At 32.7% G+C, this 23839-nt stretch overlaps 1 protein-coding gene across 2 annotated transcripts in view; it reads left to right on the top strand.

Moving 5' to 3' along the window:
* The first annotated feature begins 1811 nt into the window (after positions 1–1811).
* Positions 1812–23839, top strand: part of rols (zinc-RING finger and ankyrin repeat domain-containing protein rolling pebbles) — a 307552-nt gene continuing 285524 nt past the window's right edge. The window contains exon 1 of one of the 2 annotated variants that reach the window (XM_072526863.1): positions 1812–2012. The gene's annotated coding sequence lies outside the window, so the exon portion shown is untranslated. The remainder of the gene's footprint in view (positions 2013–23839) is intronic. The other variant, XM_072526866.1, reaches the window with a different exon arrangement.

The raw sequence follows: 23839 nt of genomic DNA on the forward strand, positions 1-23839 counted from the left end.
AAGGTAAAAAATGAAAAAGAAGAGACGACACAAATCCTGGTTAAAAAATTTAAAGCAAAGTAGTGAAAAAAACAACAGAAAAATTCTTAAAAACTGCTGAAGACAGAGTAAAATAAACAGCGATGATCGTCGATGTCCTCCAAAAGATGAGGCATACTTAGAAGAAGAAGATGAAATTATTTAAGCGTATTACCACAACTATGTGTGTTAGGCATACACAAATTAAAAATACAGGCAAATAGTTGAATCAGAAATGTCAAACAGAAATACCATGTCCATTACTGAACGTTGGTTTGGCTATTGGTATTGGCCATCATAATATAATACAGAATTGACTAGCAAATTAATTTGATTCTTTTCCCAAGGTCCAAAATAAGAACTTTTATGACTTTACAATTTACAAACAGGCAGAAAACGAATCTTAAAACTATAAACAGTTTTCTCATTATCATAACTCATAAAATTATTTTTGGTATTTCCAAGATTTTCCAAGATTCGCTCAAGAACATGTTCATGGTTATTGTTGTCCTGGAATGCCCCGAGTTTCCTTTTCGTTGTCAGAATAGATTACCCATATTTCAGAACTTTTCAATAACCTTTAAAATTATAGTATTACTTGGAGAACGTTTATTAAACCGTGGTGTGAATTGATCACACACGTGTCGCAGACTTAGCCATTACATCGGCCGATTCCGTATGAGAAAATAATGCTTCGCCAGAAACACTTTCTCCTCTGTACTTAACATCACTTTTAACAATTAGGCCTTACTAATTAATTGTTTAAGGAAAATTTGAAAGGTTTATACTAGTTAATGTGGGTATGACAGCGCGAAAAAGAGACATCTATGTTTCAGTTTCAGTACTGTTTATTTTGGGCTATACTGTATATAGTACCATAGCCCAAATATATATATATATATATATATATATATATATATATATATATATACAGTGCAGCAATATATATATATATATATATATATATATATATATATATATATATATATATATATATATAATTCTATAAAACCGATTTTTTGACTCTTTGATCCTTTTCTTAATATTCAAATTTGAACGTAATCAACTCCTCTACATATGTTTCTTTTATGTATCATTTAGTGTACACAGATATAGGGAATCTGCAGTTTAATTAAATCCGAACGTGTAAGTATAGAAGAGCTGTATTAAACAGATTTCGACTTGTGGTTATCAGAGGCTTCAAAGCAACGAGCTAGCAAACTTTTTGATTTTTGTATTAAACCCAGGTCATTCAGCACCGAAGGCGGATGCACTCACTTTTAAGCTACCTAGGCTGCACTTGAACTAGTAAATATATTTCATTTTAAAATGTGTTCCTTTGTTTTAATTTTACCTAATCTTCTTTTATTGCTTCTAATACTGACTCCCTCATTTTCAATTGATTTTTATCTTGAGAGTGAGATGGCTCACCCTGTGAGCTCGATGTAATTTTTTACGGTCAAACTACAAAATTTCTAGCTATTAATCATCAACATTCAAAGATTTTAATAGATTTATTGATCCTATCGTAATATACACAAACATACCGAATAAAATACCGAGCGAAATAATCAAATTTGCTATTAAACAGTACTCGTTTGTTTTGAAAATTGCCCCACCAGCCCAATGCGGGCAACGTCCTTGCACGTGAAAAATGAAAAACAAACGAAGGCACGAGCGAGAGAGGAAAGAAGAGTAAAAAATGGTGACTTCCCATGCTAAAAATATCCCAAATGAACGAAATGTTAAAATTATCTCGTATAGGGGGCCGGTGTACCGTTAGTCTACTGTCTGCCTTAGGGTCTTCCAGCCCACATCAGGGTAGGTCGGTAAACTCAAAGCCAACTACTCCGTGACGTCATTTCGAAAATAATTTTAAAAACTTCCAAATCTCGAAAAATGCGTGGAAACGTCGATGTTTTATTGTGAAAAATTCGGTTTTATAGTGTTTTAATTGGTTTTAATTGTGTGTTTTAAATATTGCGTCACAAAAGGTAATTTCATTATACTATTATTATGTTAATCTTAGTTTATAATTTTCTTTTTTTCTAATTGTAAAATCAGTACAAATTTATCTATCTAGATATTATATTGTTGACTAAAAATAACCTATTAAGTATTTCCGTAGTTATTTATAAAAAAAGTAGTGACATTTTTATGTTTAACACATGAACATAGCAGATGAGTGATCTAAATACAAGAATAAACTAATTACATTAAGGTTTCAGCCTAATATATATTACATATATACATAGTATTATTAATTATTTCATTATTTTGATAAGCATAATTATTAGATACATAGCAGATATACCTAATGTCAAATTTTACTATAAATTTTTTTAAACGAGAATACTTAGCTTAATTGGTTACTAAGTGTGCAATAAACTGTGAACACTACATATCTCTATTTTTAAAATAAAGAAATTGTATGGAATTTATCTGTATATAACCTGTATCTGTATATAATTTTTGTCTCTTATTTACAATATTTTTGTCACATATCATTATTATCTTAACACATTAACCGCCATGTGAGTTGTATTTAACTCACGCTCCGTTTTGACCAGACGTTTTGTGAGTTAAATATAATTCCAACGACAGGTTTGGTTCTATGCTCTGTGAGACAAATATCATTCACAGTTTACACGTTATTCATATACAAAGCATTTGTACATGGCCCAGTGGTCAGATTACTGAAGTTAGCCCAATGGTTTGCGTGAAAAATACTATTGTAATAGCCGTAAAACATAAGATGCACATTTTACTGTAAATTATGTATTACCAAAAAACAATCAAATTAAGTAGATATTTGTGAAAGTGACAAACTATTTAGTTCTTTATAAATCAAATTTTTACAGTTTTATGTTTCACAAAAAAACACTTCACACAGAAAAATGTCTCACAAATGTCACATTTGTATGGAGTCTGCTTACATTTTTTCATAGCATAGTCTCTTCCATGTTCTGTTTTCAGATTCTCATAACAAACTGCACACCTTCTTCTTGCTGATTCCATTTTTTTTCAGTCTGAAAAGTCAATAAACGCTTTACGCCTCTACTTTTCTGTCTGAGTGTACTGTACTAAGCATTAATCCATCTCTTTTATCTTTCCATTTTATTACAACAACTCCTGTGTTACTTTCTCGTGCAATAATTTCATTTCTTTTTAACTTTGCTTTCACAACTTCTTGGGGGTTTAATTTTCTGTTCGATCTGAGTGTGCCTATGAGATGTGTATAAAAATTATCTGTGTACAGTATTCTACCACAATCTAGGAGACCGTCCATCAGCGACATAACAACTGAAGATGATGCTGAAATCCCTGGCTCCAAAACGTCTCTTCCGCAGTAAACTTTCATATTGAAAGTATACCCATTTTCTGTGCATAATTTGTAGAGTTTTATTCCAAATTTATGTTTTTATTTTGGATATATTGTTTGAAAGCCACGAAACGGTACTAGAGTCTCATCAATGCATACGTTTTTGTTCGGAATTCTGGCAGTTTGAAATTTGGCCAGTAAACGATCAATTAAGGGCTGAATTTTAAAAAGTCGATCACCTTTTGGACATTCTGTATTATTAGAAAAATGCCACATACGTAATATTAGTTCGAAACGATTTCGTGACATACGCTTTTTGATATCATTGACGTACAGGATATTCTTGGACCAATAATCGGATAGTCGAGGTTTTTTATTTAAACCCATCCACATAATTATTCCCAGGAAGATTTCAAATTCTGAATTTGTTAGAGGTTTCCATCTTTTGAGTCTTGAATACTGCGAAATATTTTCATTTGGTTTGATCTGCTCAGCATATCTGTTTGTTTCAGTTACAATATAGTCAATGATATCATCTGTTAGAAAAAATTTAAAGAAATCATAGGGTTCTAATAGCGATGCAACTTCAGCTGAAATGCCAGGATGTACTGCATTGAAATCAAATACATTTAGATTTTTTCCCGTTACAGCAGTCCACGTAATTTAAAATTCGGTAGGAGTAACAGGGAGTTCAATGCCATCGTGATCTGTGTCTTCAGATGATTAACTAGATTGATGATCTGTTGTCTCCGTGATACGGCTTGAAGATTGTTCCACAGTTTTACGACTATCACTAAATGATTCACGACTAGCCCGCAACACTACACTACTTATCACTTGATCTACAGTACTTGTAGATGGTTCTGCACTTTTTCGTTTCCATTTTTTGGTAGCCGGTTCTTCTTGTTCACTATCTGAGCTGGACATAGATGGTATATAATGGTCTTCAGAATTGTCACCTTCGAAAGGATCATCTACATCCTCATCACTCATATCAAAGTATTCATCCTTATGCAATATCTGCAAATATTATTGTTGTTTCTCGTAAGTTTCAAATTTTTTCGCCATAATAAACAAAATACGTAGTTCTAATACGAAACAAATTCGAACAGCACTGTTACTCTAACGAAATCTTTACTCAAACTAAATTGCAAGCTGAGACTTGTAGCCGTAGGTAAAGTATATTGCGTGGGTCACCTACAATGCACGTGGCCTGGAAGTGGTATTTTGGTCTTAGAGCTCCGTGCGTTAAATATAATTCACGGTCATAAATCAAGAAAAAAATATTTTTTTTGTAACTGAACTCAAACATTTAATAACCTAATGCATTTTTAATATGAATTAATAAAAAAAAGTTTGGAGCCTGAAATGAAAATTTTTTCTTTCTATTTGGGCAGCCAATGTGTTAAATGTACAATATCTTTGTTCCATCTGCAGTCGCGAGAATTTGAGGCACATCTTGCTCGTATACTGCAATTAGACTACTCAGAAGTATCTGATGACATTTTAGAAGCACTAGCGGTAAATACCTTTCTTAATGTTTTCAGTTAGTGAGAGATACAAAAAGGATTATAATTAATACAACCAAAATTATTAGATGAAACACTTGCTATTGCACACGAATTACGAACCCCTATATATAAAAAAACCCGTGGAGTCCTATCATTTAAAGGAGTGTGTTTTTAAGAAAGGGGTGAATTTGTCCCTAAGGGTGAATTTGGGTGAAGTATATGCAGTTTCTATGTAGTTACATATACATTTATAGAAAAGTTGTGCAAAATTAAATTTTCTATCAAAATGTAACCACTTAAAAAATATTTTTTTTTGTTAAAAGAAATACACTCACCGGCACGAAAAACGGAGCATTTGTATTTTTAAAATAAAAACTTAAAATTTTAATTTTCTTTAAATTTTTATTATTATAATAACGTAAACACAAACGAAGCAAACTGTTTTAAGTAATTTCTAATAAAAATTTAACTTTTGAACAAAGACCTGTTTCAGTAGATAACAATTTAAAAACTAAGGAAAAAAAACGTAAGTAAATGTAACAAAATGACTCTCAATTGATGAGAACTTAAATCATGTGTCCGGACAAACTGATTTTAATAATGAATGTTTCCTCTACGTGCTAGAATTATTGCCTGAATTCTCCTTGGCATGCCTAAAATGTAATGTGAAATGTCCTGTTGAGGAAGGATTCCTTATGAATAATTCCTTATGAAGTTCCTATTCCTCTAAAAGGACTTCTTGTAATTGATTTAAGGTTAAAGAGACAGGAACACGACTTTGTAGACCCTGATTTTCGTTCTCCAGTGTGTGTTTTTGGAGCGGAACACATAATCGAGTGAAAAATAGGCTGTGTTTCCCTTTACTATTCTTCTTTGGATTTCTGGTTCTTCTGTTCCATCCGTGTTTAATGCAACTCCTAAATATGTGAAACTTTCTACCGTTTCAATATCGTCCTCTAATTCAACTGTGCGTCTGTTTTCCCCTAGCTCTTGCCTGTGTTAACTTTTTTGTCTTTTGAATATTTATTTCTAGTCCGGTCTCTTTTGCCTTTGTTTTTAATTGTGAATATATTTCTGCCGCCTCTTCTGTTCTGCGAGACATGATGCTGATATCATCGGCATAGGCGGTAATCTGTATTGATTTATTCGTTAGGAGATTACCTCTTCCTATATTCAGCTGTCTTATCACATATTCCAAGGTCAGGTTGAATAGTGTCGGTGCTAGCCCGTCTCATTGCTTTAATCCTTGGACTATTGTAAAGTTTTCAGTGAGCTCATTTTGGACTCTGACAGTTCCTATTGACGAATCCATTGTTGTTTTTACCAGTCGGATGTAATTTTGGGGGATATTAAAGCTCTGCAATATTTGATATAACTTGTTCCTATTAATTGCGTCGTAGGCTTGGTTGAAATCTATGAATATGTTGTGGACGTCAATGTCGTATTCCCACGATTTGTTTAAAATTTGTTTCACTGTGAATAGTTGGTCAGTTGTAGATCTTCCTTGTCGAAAACCGGTTTGATATTTCCCGACAATATTTTCATTGAGTTGTTGGAGTCGTTTGTTTAGTATGTAAGTAAAAATTTTGTACGCCGTGCACAAGAGGGTTATGCCGCGATAATTATCACATTTCAGTTTATTCCCTTTTTTATAGATTGGGCATATAATCCCGGTTTTCCAATCATTAGGGATCTTTTCATCATTACAAATCTTGTTCATAAGCATATGCATTTGTCCTACTAGGTGATCGCCATCTAATTTATATAGCTTAGGGGGGAGGTTGTCAATACCTGGAGCCTTATTGTTCTTTTGTGCTCGTATTGCCTGTTTTACCTCTTCCATCGTTGGGGGTTCTATATTTTCGATGTCTCCCTCATTGTGATGCATGTCCATATGCTCTTCATTTTCTTGTGTTCCTAAAAGAGTTTGAAAATAGGTTTTCCAGACTGATTTTATTTCTTTTGGATCACTGGTTATTTGCGCTTCTTGATTTCTGCATAGATTTGTTCGGGGTTTGTATCCTTTTCTTAAATTACTTAGATATCTGTATAAATATCTGTTTTTGTATTTTCTTTTCTCTGTTCGGCATATTTTATCGGCCCTCCGTCTTGCATCTTGGTAACTTGCCCTTCTTTTTCTGGTTCTTCTTTCCATATATTTCTGAGGCATTATCATGCATCAGAACAAAATCATTTCCAACAAAACCAGCATAAGGCACAACAAAATCTTGAAGAATTTTGTCGATATACCTGGCAGCTGTTATGGAGTCTTTGATGTACTATTACCTTCGTGCCTCTAGAGAAATTCTAGCTCACACCATAATTGAGCCCCCTTGATAGCCTACCCTATGACTGAAGGTACATTCCGCAATACGCTCATGTGGTCTTAGCTATACTCTCTCACGGCCATCTGGAGACGTCAAGGTAAACCTGGACTTATCGGTAAATAAAACGTGTCTCCAAATATTTGCAGTAAAATGAGCATGGTTTCTGGCAAACTAAAGCCGCGCAACTCGATGGTGCCTGATAAGTTGTAGGCCTGTTGCACGTCTGCGACTGCTTAAATTTGCTTCTTTAAGCCTTCGTCGAATTGTTCGTTCACTCACGTTAGTATTCCGGACGTACTGAAGTTGATTTCGGATTTGTACAGCCGTAGCACGACGATCTCGTAGTCTTTGTAAAAAGCGATCATCCTGGGCACTAGTTCTTCGTTGGGGACCGATTCTAGGTCGTCTAGTGTAAGCTCCAGTTGCCAAGAAACATGTAAAAATACGGTGTGTAGTACTATTGGATAACTTTACACCGTAAAAGTGATAAGAAGTGTATTCTTTATTTCTGATTTTTTATGCATTTTTTTTCGGATAAGCACTTAAGTTTTATTAGTATTAAATAAATATAAGGTTGAATGCTCGAATAAATGAACTTTGATCAAATAAAAGGCATATATCGAGCACAGTTTAATTTAATCTTGCCCAAGTACTTTCGATCACTAGATCATCTTCAGGAGCATTTCGTCAATTGCGGCCTATCCGACAAGAACAAAATGTCATAAACATATAATTATACATCACACTACACTACAAAAGGACAAACAAACACTTTAAAATTATTGAAGAATAGCTACATTGCGTGCTGAAAGACTAATTCTGTCTCCGGCTTCAGCACGCAATGTAGCTATTCTTCAATAATTTTAAAGTGTTTGTTTGTCCTTTTGTAGTGTAGTGTGATGTACAATTATATGTTTATGATATTTTGTTTTTGTCGGGTAGGCCGCAATTGATGAAATGCCTCTGAAGATGATCTAGTGATAGAAAGTACTTGGGCAAGATTAAATTAAACTGTGCTCGATATATGCCTTTTATTTGATCAAAGTTTATTAGTATTACTTAAAAAAGTTTGTTTCATTTGTGTTTTCGTTATTATAACAATAAAAGTTTAAAGAGAATTTAAATTTTAAGTTTTTCGTTAAAAATGCAAGTGTTCCGTTTTTCGTGCCGGTTAATGTATATTTAAAAAACGAAGCAAAAAACTTTTTCCACGGAGGTATAGGTATTGCTTTACAGGAAAAAACTTTTATCCTTCCTTAACGTTTGGGAAAAGTATTAAGGATTTACAGTATCCCAGATACCATTTTTCAAAGTTTGCTACTCACACCACATTTTGGCCATTTTTCCTGTTTTCTCGCAAACATTGTTCTATAACATTTTAATACGCAGTTTTAGGTAGATAGATGCAATGGTATTTTTAATTGAAATAAAAATTAATTATAAATAAAATGTTTTATAGTAGAAGGTTCTAGGACTAATTTTAAGCAAGACACGTTTCTTGAATAAAGAAAAAAGATAATTTTCTGGAATTTAAAATAGTCTATTGTAAAATATTTTATGACTAACGATAACCAAGATATAGTTTCTCACATTGTAATACTTGCAACGATTTGTATATACCTAAATGTACAAGGAAAGATTACTCCAGTCGCAGTCAACAGAGACAAAAATGTTCCTTTTTCATTAAATAGTGCGGATCAGGGATCCCGTGGACTTTTCCCTGAGGATTTCTTAAATGCTCCTGCTTGGAGGGTTTGTCCGGGGTTTCTTAGCACTACTGAAGGTAACTGGTCATTTTCCTTGCCGATTCTATCGAAGATAACGTCGAATTGACCCTGCGTGAATTCATCTAAACGGGATAGTACGAGTTAGCAGTAAATAAGGTGTTAATTTACTAAGAATTTTACTTCTGCATTGAGTTCAAGACGAGGAATAGTTTGTACTCTAGTAGGAGACACCTTTTATTCTAAAATGAAAATAAAAGAATAATTAATACAAAAATAAAAATATATGCGGGGGGACGTAACACCACAAAACCTCTAAGAATCATACGGACAAGCTGAATTTTGCTGAGAATGTCAATTTTAAGTCCTCAAAAAAGATTATTATCTTATGCCTTATGAAAAAAATTTTTAAACAAAAAATATAGCTGAACTAACGTTCAACAAAAAAGTGTATTAGCACTTTTTCTGTAGAATAACCTGTTCTCTCCGAAACAACCAACGGTTGAAGCGAGCAGCGATTTTAAATGTGTTAAGCAAGCGAAATCAATTTTTCAAATAAACGACGGCTAAGATAATCTACGGTAAAATTTTCATAGCCTTTAATCAAAGTGTCTTATAGGCAAAAATTAAAATATGTTTTAAAGATGAAGAGCGCAGCTTTCGTACGCAATTTTTACATTTTACCGTAAATAGTTCAAAGCGTTAAAGGCAGAAAACTTTAAAGAACTTTATATTGCTTAAAGCAATAGTCCAGAGCCTTCTACGGTAGACCGTTTTAAAAGTAAATATTTTTTTTTCTATTTAATGTGCCATTGCATTTACCTAAAACTGCGTAGAAAAGAGTTATAGAACATTTTTTGAGAAAAAATAGGAAAAATGGCCCAATAATGGTGTGAGTAACGAACTTTGAAAAAATGTAATTTTAAAGAAGAAGAATAAAAGTTGAATGACTATATAGTTGAGATAATTCAATAGTTAATTATACTTTGTCATCATTTTTCCCTAACTCAGAAAATATTCACCGCATGAAAAAATTTGCAAAGAAAAAATTGTAGAAAATCGCAATTACGACAATTTAAGTCCTTAACATTTTATCGAAAAGTAAAATAGCCTAGATATTAAACAAAACCAATTCCTATATAACCAATCCTCGTAAGATCTTACGCTGGCGTCTTTACCTATAAGTACAACCTCAAATATTGGTTTCGACAAAATCTGAAATAGATCAAAATTGTATAAAATATAATTTTCTTCATTTTTGTTTATGTACGTACATTCATGTCGTAAAGTTCATAATATGATCGATGATTAGGCTTCCCCCTCCTTCCATCATTTTTCCCTTAACTCGGAATATATGAGACGCACAAAATATTTATAAAAAAGAATTTGTAAGAAATCTCATTCGCAACAATTTCAGTCCTTACCACTTTTGTCAAAAAGTTGAAAACGGCGGAGGTATTGACCAACAACGGTTCTGTCTTAAATTCAATATGGCGGCCAACGTAACGGTTGGATTCAGTCGCGATTTTAAATATTATTTACCCCCTCTAAAGGATAGAATTATAAAATTTGAGGCAGCTTGCCATGCAAGGAGAAATAAGTGTTTTCTAACTAGAGAGAAGAAAAATTGTAAGTACGGTTTTTATTCAATCCATATAAAATCATTTTAAACATATGGCATTGATGTAAACAGAGGATTTATTTTTATTTAAAAAAAATCCCATAATTCAACTTGCAAATGAAGAAAATAAAAATTAAAAATATAAAGGAAATTAGAAACTAACACGACGACCACCAAATAATTATCAACATCTTCAACATCAACTTCATCTACAAGATCTCCAACATTAACCCATCCCAATAGCGTAAGCAATTTCAATTTACCATCTAAAGAACAAGTAATTGTTTTATCATCAGTACCAGATATAAAAATACAGGAATATATAGCAACAATAAGAATTTTAGTACAACCAAAAAATATCATCTTCGCATCCAGAATCTCCAACAACAGAGGTATGCATTTCCCTTAGTAATACTACAATTGTAAAAAATTCCTGCAGAATGACAAATATGTGTCAATACAAGGAAATAATAAAGATATTAGACAATTAGTTACTCTCGCTAGTCGACCAGTAATATTAAATGTGGACCCCAGCATTCCAAACACTATAATCGAGGAAGAGATGAAAATTTTACTACCAAATTAACCAGTACAAAAAATCTTAACCAACTATCTCACTAGTTTAACTAGTTCACTATGAAATTTCTCCTTTAAATCACAGCCCACCTACTATTTATTATATTTAGGTCATATTTGTGCCCTTTTTTTGGATAAGTGTATTACTAGACTCTCGTTCAAATCTTTAGGGATTTTGCTATTATCAAGACACCTATTAAATAGCTCTGGTAGTATAGGGATTGTTGTGTTGCCTTGCTTGTTTTTAAGAGCTTGCCAATTATAACTTCGTATCCTTCTTCTTCTCATGGCGCCGTCTCCTTTCGAAGGTTGGCGATCCAAATGGCAATTGTAGATTTGGAAACTGCTGCGCGAAAGATTTCTGCGGATGAGCGGTCGAACCATCTCCTCAGGTCTTTCAGCCACGAGTTCTGGCGTCTTCCTACTGATCTTTTGTCCTGTGCTTTTTCTTCCAGTATAACTTGAAGTAATTCGTATCTTTCGCCTCTCAACACATGACCCAAGTATTGCATTTTCCTCTCTTCGATTGTTCTTAGTAATTCTTTTTGTTTACACATGCGACGAAGTACCTCAACATTAGTAACTCTTTGTACCCATCGAATTCTCAGTATTCGTCTGTATATATACATCATCGTATCCTGGAGGTTTAATATTTTTTAGCTCTTTCTATATTTTGTAGTAACTCTGATCTCATCGTTTATTTTTCTTTTAACGTTCTCCTTTGTTGATTCCTTAGGCTGGTATAAGATTTTGCAAAAGTCTTCGACTATCTTTGTTACTTTATATTTGTCCTTTTCTTCCTTATTATTGGTGTCTTTATTTTGATAATTTTTTGAACATATAGTGTTGGTTTTACACATTTTAAGCCTCTATTGTTTCATTTTTTATGTCACTTTTACCTCTTTTCTAATTGTTTTATTAAATTCTTCATATACTTAAATACGGCGTTTGTTTTCCTCTAGTAATGGTCTTCTTCCTTTTATTAGTTGTTTACTTTCGTTGCTTATTTTGTCATCATTAGTTCTGCGTTTTTGAGTCCTGTAGTCTGGCTTCGAGAAGGTTTTTATGAATGTTTTTGTCAATGTCGTTAATTTGACCTTGATTATGTGAAAGATCTGATTTGAACTTACCAGCTAAGACCTTTCGGAATTCCTCTTTATTTGATTTTACTTTGAAAGCACATATCAGCGTTATTTATGTAAAGATCCTTTTTCTCTCATCTTTCATGTTAATAGTTATTTTAGCATTAAATGTAACAACGCTGGTTGTTACATTGTCAACTGCAGTGACATCTTCAAATATTCTTTTTGTCTTTTGATAGAAAATAGTCTATTTCATTTTTTGGTAGTTCCGTTAGAAGCGATCTGTGTCCACTTTCTATTAGGTTTCTTTTTGTAAGAGGTGTTCATAGCACACATGTTTTCTTCTTCTAGGAATTTCATAATCCAATCTTCCAATCTTGTATCCAGAGTCTTCAATATTTCTTTCAATTTTGGCCTTAAAATATCCAAATATTATTTTAGATTCTTTATTGTCTATAGCTTTTTTAAGGTTTTAATAAAAAGTATTTATTTCATTATCAGTTGCTTTTTCAGTTGGAGCATAAACCTGCACAATCTTTATTCTGGCTTCACTAGCTTTACACAATTGTTTTAACAAGCGTCTGTAGGTATTAAACGATTCGGTTATTAGTGTTATCTGCATATCTCAGATTGTTAATTGGGCTTCCATTAATTTTAGAGCCATAATCTGACCATCCAAGGCTTCATTACGAGTACCTAGGTTATTTCGAAACCTAAACTGAGCATCTCTATCTTCTGTATATGTAGAATAGGGAGGGCGAATCAACGCAGAGCATCACTATCTTGTTCTAGCCTTATGTATATTCTACCATGTATTTCTTTCAGGAATGTGTTTAGCGTGTGTCCTATCAGGCCTGTATTGCGGTTATCTTGGCAGTGTGTGGTTTTTTTTTTCGGTATGGTTACAAAGTTGAATATCAGCCATACCTGTGGTTTGGTTGATATTAAACTAAACTGGCATAAATTGATTTATAAATGCTATTAAATAAATCTACCAATATATGAATATGCGCATCATAAATAAATTTAAGGATTTCGATAGATTTTTCGTCTCGGTCTAGTGTTTTTCTGTTTTTCATTAAACTTGTTGCATATAAAATGTCGTAAGAATTTCTTGGTATAGAAAAATGAGTTTAAATAAACCGTTAGATAATCAAAAGAGGTTAGTCTTTGTATGTGGGTATATTTTATTTTATAAAAACCCTTAAAAGGGCAACATTACAAGCACGAACGTTTTCGGAACAACTGTTCCATCATCAGGTTAAAATGCCTAAAATAAGTATAAACCATTTAGTTACAGCAAACGTGGTTTAAAATTTTGACTAAGGTTAAAAACAATAAAATGGTTATACTTACAGGTTAACATGCCTGAGCCACCAAAATATTTGGGTAAAAACCCTTTAAAATGAAAAATGTTACCAAAGATTGTACATGATGTTTATGATATTATATGATGTTTAATATTTTAATTAGATTTTACTTCAGGTAACATACACCCATGCTTAAGTGAGTTCCAGTGTCCGGAGAGTAAACCTCTTCAAACGGACTACGGTTGGCAACTGATTGATGAAATACTCATGAGCGGTGTCAAAAACAAAATGTCAATGAACCATGAAACAGTGTTAGTTAAACATTATATTACTACAGCCAAAAGATTAAAAAACTTTGATGATGTTAAAATGATAACAGTAATCCAGGTGTTGGAATTTAAAATTTTTTTCTATAATTATTTAATATTGGATGTAAAAGATGTAAATTACTGGTGTTGATGAAGGTCATGTTTAAACATGACCTTCATCAACACCAGTAATTTACATCTTTTACATCCAATATTAAATAATTATAGAAAAAAAATTTTTAAATTCCAACACCTGGATTACTGTTATCATTTTAACATCATCAAAGTTTTTTAATCTTTTGGCTGTAGTAATATAATGTTTAACTAACACTGTTTCATGGTTCATTGACATTTTGTTTTTGACACCGCTCATGAGTATTTCATCAATCAGTTGCCAACCGTAGTCCGTTTGAAGAGGTTTACTCTCCGGACACTGGAACTCACTTAAGCATGGGTGTATGTTACCTGAAGTAAAATCTAATTAAAATATTAAACATCATATAATATCATAAACATCATGTACAATCTTTGGTAACATTTTTCATTTTAAAGGGTTTTTACCCAAATATTTTGGTGGCTCAGGCATGTTAACCTGTAAGTATAACCATTTTATTGTTTTTAACCTTAGTCAAAATTTTAAACCACGTTTGCTGTAACTAAATGGTTTATACTTATTTTAGGCATTTTAACCTGATGATGGAACAGTTGTTCCGAAAACGTTCGTGCTTGTAATGTTGCCCTTTTAAGGGTTTTTATAAAATAAAATATACCCACATACAAAGACTAACCTCTTTTGTTATACGTGGTATACAGCCAGCTACAGGAATTATTTTCCTTGTGGATTTCGTTAGATAATCCTTCTATCGATTTTTAAGAAATTTGTCTTACCTTTTATTTTAGTTTCCTTTACATATTCCAAATATGTAAAGAATACAAAATAAAGCAATAAATATTATTAATGGAGAAACTATACTTGAGCAGATTTTCTATTTATTTAAAATAATAAATAAATCTAAACATACGTCTTATGCAATTAAAGTCATGTATATAAGATAACTACATACCCCTAAAGAAACAGATGTGTTCATTTTCTTACCATATGTTACTTTAAAAACATATGCACCATATCTTAACAAACACAGTAAACCATCTAACTAACTCTGCACAAGTTTTGTTACCACTAAATGAATAACCATATTCCTTTAAACGTTCTATTCACGATATACTTTTAATGATCAGACAATGATTTAATAAGAATTTAAATTTGATGCGTGGTACTTGTATTTTTAAGATTGTTATTAAAGTAATTATTAATCAGGTTTGGTCAAGAAGATTTTGTTTGTGTGGAGTTATTATTATATTAGCTTTAAATCACACATCAAGCAAATTTATGTAAATATTAAAATAAATGAAAAATACTAAAAAAGAAAAACAAAAATTTTGGAAAAGTGGCGATTTATTTCTATACATAGTCTTCTTTTAACTTGATACACTTGTCCGAGTGATACTTCAACCTCTTTAACCCGTCTGAAAAGTACGTTTTATCGAGGTTTGCACAGTTTGCCTCCGTGGCAACGATAACCTCCTCATTCGACTTAAACTTCTTCCCGATGAGTGAGTTTTTAAGTTTGAAAAGAAAAAGAAGTCACACAGGGCAAATCTGGAGAGTATGGTGAATGGGTAGATGGGGCAGCAGTTCATATGAGCCGCTGTGTTGTCATATTGGAAGAGCACTTTTTTCTTTGCCAAATGTTGCCGTTTTCTCCAAAATTTGGCATTGAATTGGCCTAATAATTCGGCATAGTAGACCATTTTGCCCTATTCCAGGTACTCGATGTAGATCACATCTTGTGAATATCAGGCAGGATTTAGGCAGGAAAGATCAATTTTCGACCAAATATTTACGGTTAAGCAAGTCTTAAGAAAAGCCTGGGAAAAAGACATAGATATCTATAATATTTTCGTCAACTTTAAACAGGCATGTCATTGTCGGACACAGTGGCTCACGAACAGAGACAACATGAGATGACAGAACCATTTAAAAAAACACAAGGATTAAAAAAGGTCATGGGCTGGCACTAACATAGTTTAATTTAGCACTGGACTACGTAGTAAGAAAAACATCAGAAGATAGAAACAACACACTTATCTATAAATCATTTTAATTGGCAGCATATGCAGATGACATAAATATCATGAGCAGAACCAAAGCAACAGGTGATAATACGTATATGTATACGGGTCAATAAACATAAAAAAGTGTCAAACCCTGGTACAAAGTCAATCGGAGATTGGATAGTCGATAACTTGGAAAAAGTAGATAGCTTTATCTATTTATAAGTCAACATCACAAAGAACAACATTGACGATGCAGAGCTTAGCAGAAGAATCATCCTAGCCAATACGGCATACTTTGCTTTGATCTTGATATTTAAATCACGAGACGTACATCCAAGAACGAAGATACGAATCTACAAGACCATAATCCGACCAATAGTGTGCTATGGTGTGAAACTTGAGTATTGACTCAAAAATCTGTAAACCGCATAGACATCTTTGAACGAAAAGTACTAAGACGAATACTAGGCCTTATAAATCGGAACAACATGTAGCGAATCAAATACATTGATGAAATATATAATATATGTAAATAACCACCTTTTTCTCAGTATGTCCGCCTACAGCGTCTTCAATGGGCAAGCCATGTATTTGGGATGGAAGAAAACAGGCTTACAAAAAAACTGTTGAATGCAAAAATGCAGAGGAAGAGACCTATTGGAAGATCGAGACAGCATTGAGAGAATAATGAGAATAAGGACGTCAGAAATCTTCTTGGCAGTCGATCGGACAGAAGAATGGCTGCAGACCGTAACAAATGGAGAGGTTTGAAGAGGGCGCCAGGGCTGTAGAGCCGTACGATCGATGGATAAACTATATCTAATATAAATCTAATCTATTATAATTATAGGTCAAACTGGCAACAGCTGTATGTTCTTAAAATACTTGAAAAAATGTAAATTTATTTTAAAATCAGCTAAGTACTTTCAGCATGCCACAAGACATATTCACAGCTTCGTCTTATAGGTTGTTATCAAAACTTCATGGAAAAGTTATTATTAACACAAAACACATTAAAAATCATTAAAAGGGTAACGCCTCTGTTATAAATGTGAAAACCTTAGTTGTAAAAGTTACAAAAACCACATTTAAAAGGTGCTTGGTATACTAATGGCTGCCTTGTTGAAACGAGTGAAAACAGGTGTCAGAGTATATCAAGAGGGCGGAAAAAAATTATTTATTATTATATCCAGATCTAACCGTGTGGCTCCCACTCCCTCTAAGGGGAAAGTTTACTTATCCCAGATACCTACGGTTTCAAAAAGATTAAGCTCTGGTGAGGCGCTTTCCGTGTTATCAAGCCCTAGGTGACTTGGTACGCTGGAGTATCTCCCAAAAATGTTCGTACATATCTGGACATCTAGAGTAGTACAGCTTTCTGGATGATCTTATAGAGATGTTTATTTAAACGCAGCTTTTTTATGTTTTCTAGGAGGTTCTTCGGAAAGACTCCAGTAGAGAAAGAATAATAGATATCGTCTGGGTACTTTTCATTCTCCATTGTCACCCTATTTGTATTTCCAGATCTTTGTACTTGGCGATTTTTCGTTGTATTTAACACGCAGATTATTGTTGTTAGGTATCGCCATATAGATTAGCATTGTTTGTCTCGTTAGTTTATTAACTAGTACCAGGTCTGCTCTATTGTGTGCTACTGTTTGATCTGTGAGCACAGTGCGGTCACAATATAGCTTGAAGTTGTCATTTTCAAACATACTCTCTGGGACGAATCGATAATATGGGAGATGCTTCAGTTGATAGCTACTTGATGAAGAATTCTTCGTGCAGAATCATGTCGTTTCTTGGATTCAGTTTTAGCAAATGCCTGGTAGCCTTCAGTAAGATGTTGGATGGTTTTTTGGGCTTGACATCTATATCGGCATTTGTCATTTTGGACTTAAGGGTCTTTGATGATATATTTGAGGTAAATTTTTGTTGGTATAACCTGATCTTGAATAGCAAGCAATGAACCTTCACCTTATTATTTATATACCTTTTTTTTCAATTTAATATAATTACATCTAATATAAATCCTACAAACAACAATAAGAAAGTAATATCTATATCTATTAAAATAGCAGAAAAATGGGGATTAAAAAGTTACTAACCACAAAAACATAACATAACATTACAAACAAGGCTATTACTATGCTACATATTCTCCACATTGTTTTACGGCGATGAAGCATCTACATTGAACAAATCAAACCTACATTACCTAAAAGTTTTCCAAAAATAGTGCTACCGTAGAAGGCTACGTATACCGCAGATAGACCGTATTACGAATGAAGAATTGTTGCGAAGAATAAACAAAGAACAGGAAATAATGATTGGAATCAAATATGAGATGCTACGTATAATAATGGAAGAAAAGATAACAGGCAAGCACATCATTGTAAAACGAAGCATTTCATAGCTTGGAAAAATTTAAGGGGATGTTTTAATTTCAGTCGAACTCAATTATGTAGGAGAGCTGTGAATAAAGTTAGAATCGCTATAATAATTTTTAAACTTCCATAGGATAAGAAATTTTAAGAAGAAGATAGAACCTATCCCAATTAAGGCTGTTTTATCGGTGCACCAAAACCTAGCGACACTGTTTTCTCTGTTATTTACCGACAAAATGTCTCGAAATTTGGACACGTTATTCGAAATTATGTTGCCTTTAAACTGATGGTTTTACTTTTTTTATTTTTTTGAAACTTCTGTTGAAAAATTGGAATATACTGTTTAACGTTCTATTATAACCAAACTTTTTACGCCCATCACTCGAAAGAGTTTTTTTTTCTGTAATCGTTGATTTTTGTTTCACCTTTCTGTGTTCAATAATAATCGAGAAAAGCGTGTTCCAACTTTAAAGAAAATTGCTAAAAAATACTGAAATCTAATAGTGAAACGTGTTACTCATCATCGGCGCTTAGTTTCATCGTTATCGCCTTCGTGACGTCAAATCTCATGAACATACGGTCAATTAGTTCGTGTTAAAACTAGTTTGAATGGAGAATAATGTATTTGTTGTCATTAAACTACCCGTCGGCCGGCGGCACTGAGTAAAGATGGTCTCGCGTAAGCAGTGTAGAAAAGTAAGTGATACGCCCATTTCAAATCGCAGTGTACTTGAACTGCTAAAACAGCCTTAACCTAACAAATTTAACGATTAACAAAATATCCGACATCATCATTGTAATAATTACCACAAAATATTTTGTTAGAGGCTAGAGATTTTCAATTACCAATTAAAAAAATAATATTCAAATCTCACTAGCTGTACATATTTACCGCAATATTGTGTTTTGCTAATAATATTCGTACGTTAACTCAGACACCTAAATCCCGTATGACTGACAATTATTGCAATGTTGAAAAAATGATATTCAATTTTAGAAACACGGGCCAAACTCCCATTTATTTTTATGTTTGACTTCCTCTATTGTTGTCACCTCTTCGCAGTCATCGAGTTCGATAAATTGGATACAATTCATCATAAATATTGAATTGTTTGATTTGACTATCTTAAAAACAAGAAATATTTTATTATTATCGATATTTATATCGAAGTAAGTAAATATTTGGTGTTGGTACGATAAAAAGTAATCTTGAAACTAATAAAAGGTGAAAAATTTAAATGTGTAATGTAATTATTAACTGGATCCTTTATTGGAAACCATTATTTAGTTAAATGTATCGAAAACAAAGGTGAATATAACAATATATTTGTAGTTTTTTAATTGACCTTTTTCAAAAAGTTTTCCTAAGGAATAGTTGCTTGTGCTAATTAGTCAATAAGAAGATTCAAACCAAATACTCACTAGGTCAAATATATAGAATATATACTATGACAAAGACAAAAGAAAGACCCAGTAATACTGAATTTGATGGAATGAGAGAAGTTATTCTTTAAAATTTCAGAAAAATTCAGCATAAAAAAATAATAATAATATGTTGGGCCCCCACGATGTTTTTTGTACTTACTTTTGTACTTGAAATGCGGCTGAGCATACTTCTAAAAAAGTAATCGATTTCTCCATCTCAAGCTACTTGTACCTCGTGCCGAAGAACCTCTACAATCTGAGCATGACGAGGTAAACAAAGTATTTTTTTATGTAATGTCCCGGACGTGCTCAATGGCAAAGTCAACGTAATTCTTATTGAATGTGGCTGCGCCTTATATTATAATAAAAGTGGGTTAGGCAGCGTTTTACATAACGCCAAACATGTGGGTCCATCACCTGCTAGATGAAACGCTGAAAAGACCAAAGGTGACTTGCTTCCAAAAACATTAGCTCACCATACCATAAATCCATCAGTCTTGTCTTTCCATACAAAATTGGGGAACTCGAATTTACCGACGTCGCTTTCTTACCCTTGCACGGTCATTATCCATACCCATATATCACTAGAATTCATCACTAAAGACAATAATACTCCATTAGAGATCCCAGTTTAGCCGTTTTCTGCACCAATTGAGTGAGAGGTAGGACAAACTGAGGACGGTATGAAGTAAGTACAAAACATTCTGATCTGAAGATAAACAGTTCCCATTATAATAGGCCTTCCCTGCTCTCTAAACCATTAGACAAAGTCATAAAAGAAACCAATGCGGCAGGTAGAAAAGCAGTTACAATGTTAAACAGTATTTGTTGTAACAAATCCATCAGCAAAAAAATTAACTCTATACAGTTGTGAGGTATGGCCATTGAAAGAAAAAACATTGGAAATGCTAAGAGCAACAGCAATAGATCTGGAAAAGATTGTCAGGAAGATTTAAAAAAGAAAGGGATAACAACGAAAGCATTAGAAAAATAATGGGGATCAAACGAACAATTACAGATGACTTATCATCCAAACAACTTATATCGTTTGGACGCATACAAAGAATAGATAAACAACTAATACCAAAGGAAATACTAAAATAGCAACTAGATGTTAAAGGAAAACGAGGTAGGCCGAGAATACTTTGGTGAAAAGGAATAGACAAAGATGTGACAGAAAGAAACATAGAGGACCTACAGAACGAACGGGCAAATTAACAATTGAAAGTCGGAAAACGGTGGACGACTGTACAAACCAACATGTAGTAGTACTGGTAGAGTACTCTGACCCAAACGTGGATGATCCGCAATGGGATTCGGCACCAATCTCCGGATCTAATCCCGAATATCTTCCTGTTGCGTCGTCCTTAGTTATGCTGATCTAACATCAGTAGCAATCAAAGCCGAGCGAGAAGCACTACTTGCCAGTTTATTTAATTCATATCCCTGTTGATTAGGTGTTTAAGCTTCATTAGTTGTGCTCGCTTCACATTAGTAGCAACAGACAGAGAAACGAAGTACTCCAAGCGTCATCCAAAGTGCACCAAAAAAAGGCGAACTAATGTTACACCTCATAAAAGACTGCCTAAGTTGAACCCTTGTTTATCTTTTTAAAAGGTAAAATCGAACTTGACTTATATCGGTTTTTATTATTTTTCTTCAGGATGATCTTTTGCAGACTATAAATCATTCTTATACTTTTTCGTTAGTTCGTTGCCTGTATTTACTCGTTTCCTGCATGTATTTACTCTAACTATTTACTTTAGCTTCGAACTACTTAATTTTTATATTTAATTTTATACTGCCCCACAAAATTAACCGGATATCAAGTTTGTCTTAAGCAAAATGAAATAGTAATAGGAAAACTTTAATTACAATAATGTTTGTTATTATCTGTTCAATAACAAACCATAAAATGACAAACAAGTTCCAATCCAAAGGCTAGAAGGCTGAGCTAGTACTCAAATTTCAATATCTGTAAAATAGTGCATTGTTATTCTGGCTATGTGCGGCATTATCCTGCAATAGGAGAAAATAAATTTTTACCTACAAAATGCATATAATGTACCTATTAGAATTAATGCTACCTCCCCTTATTTGGAATTCACACATATTTTCGTAAATAAATAATAAGTAAATGGTACTAAGTAATAAATAATACTACAGATTTCTACAATAATTTTTTTAATTTTTAATTCCTTATTTATTTTAGTATTCTAAAAAAAGAACTAAGTATCCGGTTCCACCCCAACCTTCGATACCGAATACGTATCATTATGCAGAGCAATAGCTTACTTGATCTGGCCTCATTTGTCAATAATTATTTTTTGTTTTAAAACACTTTTCTTTCCTGAAACAGCAGCCGACAATATATCAAAAAGGAGTACAATCAATTTATCAAGCATTAGCTTATAAGTAGACTTCGGCAAATATGCAAATAAAAATGTAGAAAATATGCGCATAAATATGCACGTGTTTACCCGAAAATATGCAAATATTTTACAAAATATGCATACAAATAAATAAAAAAATCGTAAAATAGTAACAATTTTATTTAAAAAAAAATGTACATAACTAAATATTTCCTACTATTCATTAAGATTTACATTTATTTTAAGTAACTACATCATTTTTAAGTATGAATAAACTTATTTAGAATTATGGTAACAATAAATGACCAAGTGGTGTTCAAAATTTTCTAACAAAAACTTGTGGCTTCTGTCTGAGTACATATATTTATATATGGAAAAACTTCGTTCAACATCAACTGATGTAACGGGAGCATTTTTCAAACTAACCAAAACATTTGGTTCTAAATTAATTGCTTCCGAAATATTTCCAGCTAGAACACTGACTACTTCAGAAAGAATATGGTAACCTTTATTTTTTTCCATAGTAGCTTCAAATTTTTTTAAAATATCTTTTCCAATATTACCTCTAACGTTCCGACAACATGACGCAAATTCTTTTATTAATGCTGTACTTTCGAACAATGACAGTTTTGGTGATTCTAACTGAGTAATTGTTTTTTGAACAAAACTAAAATTTGATTTTATAAATGAAAGTTCTTGTTGAAGCAAGTTACTCTGAAAAGTTTGTTTAGAATCCAAAAGAAAATGGGAACTTTCATCTGTTAACGTATCAATTATGTTCTTTATTTTAACAAAATGATCTGCATAAAAATTAGCTGCTTCTAACCATGTTCCCCATCGCGTTAAAATCGGTTGTGGTGGAAGAGGAATGTTAGGTAGCATTTCTTTATAAAGTTGAATTCTTATAGGAGATTTAAGAAATACTTTTTTGACACTGGATATCATGGTATTTACAAGAGGAAACTTTTTTCGTATTTCCTCTGCAACTCTGTTTAATCCATGCGCTACACAAGTAACATGTATTAAATCTGGGAAAAATATTTTTAAATTTTGTCCTGCTTTCACCATATAAGGAGCAGCATCCGATAAAATAAGCAGTAATTTATTAGAAGGAATAGTTGTCGGAAGAAAAAAAGTTGCTAATGTTTCTTGTATAAAACGCGAAATTGTTAAAGTATTTGTTTTCTCAAGTTGCTGGCATGAAATAAGATGAGATTTTGGTAAGGTATCTTCTTTAAGAACACCAATCAATAAATGAGCAATATACTTTCCTGAGGAATCAGTGGTTTCGTCTACAGATATGTAAAAATAATTATCTGCAATTTCTTCCTTAATATTAATTAACACCGACGAGTATAGCCCGTTCACATTATTTCTTCTTAGAGACCGATCACTTGGAACATTAAGTTTGCAATATTTTTTTAGAAACGAACTAAAATTTACATTTGCTAATTTTGAAAGCGGTATGTTTGCAGACACTAATGCGCGACACAAGTCTTCATTAAAAGTTTCTTGCTCATCTAATTTTTTTGAAGTAGATTGGAAACATTTAGCCATTGAAGTTTGATGTTTTCCTCCTATTTTTCCTTTTTTTGCAATGTGTGAAGCAGTTCTCACATGTTGGTCTATCTGAAATTTCTTCTTACATGCTATCTATAAATAAAAATAAAAACCTTTATTTTAACCCAACCTTTAAAATATAAAAATATACAAGGTGTTTTTGGTTAATCAAATAACT

This window comes from Diabrotica undecimpunctata, chromosome 3 (assembly GCF_040954645.1).
Source record: "Diabrotica undecimpunctata isolate CICGRU chromosome 3, icDiaUnde3, whole genome shotgun sequence".
Taxonomy (NCBI): domain Eukaryota; kingdom Metazoa; phylum Arthropoda; class Insecta; order Coleoptera; family Chrysomelidae; genus Diabrotica; species Diabrotica undecimpunctata.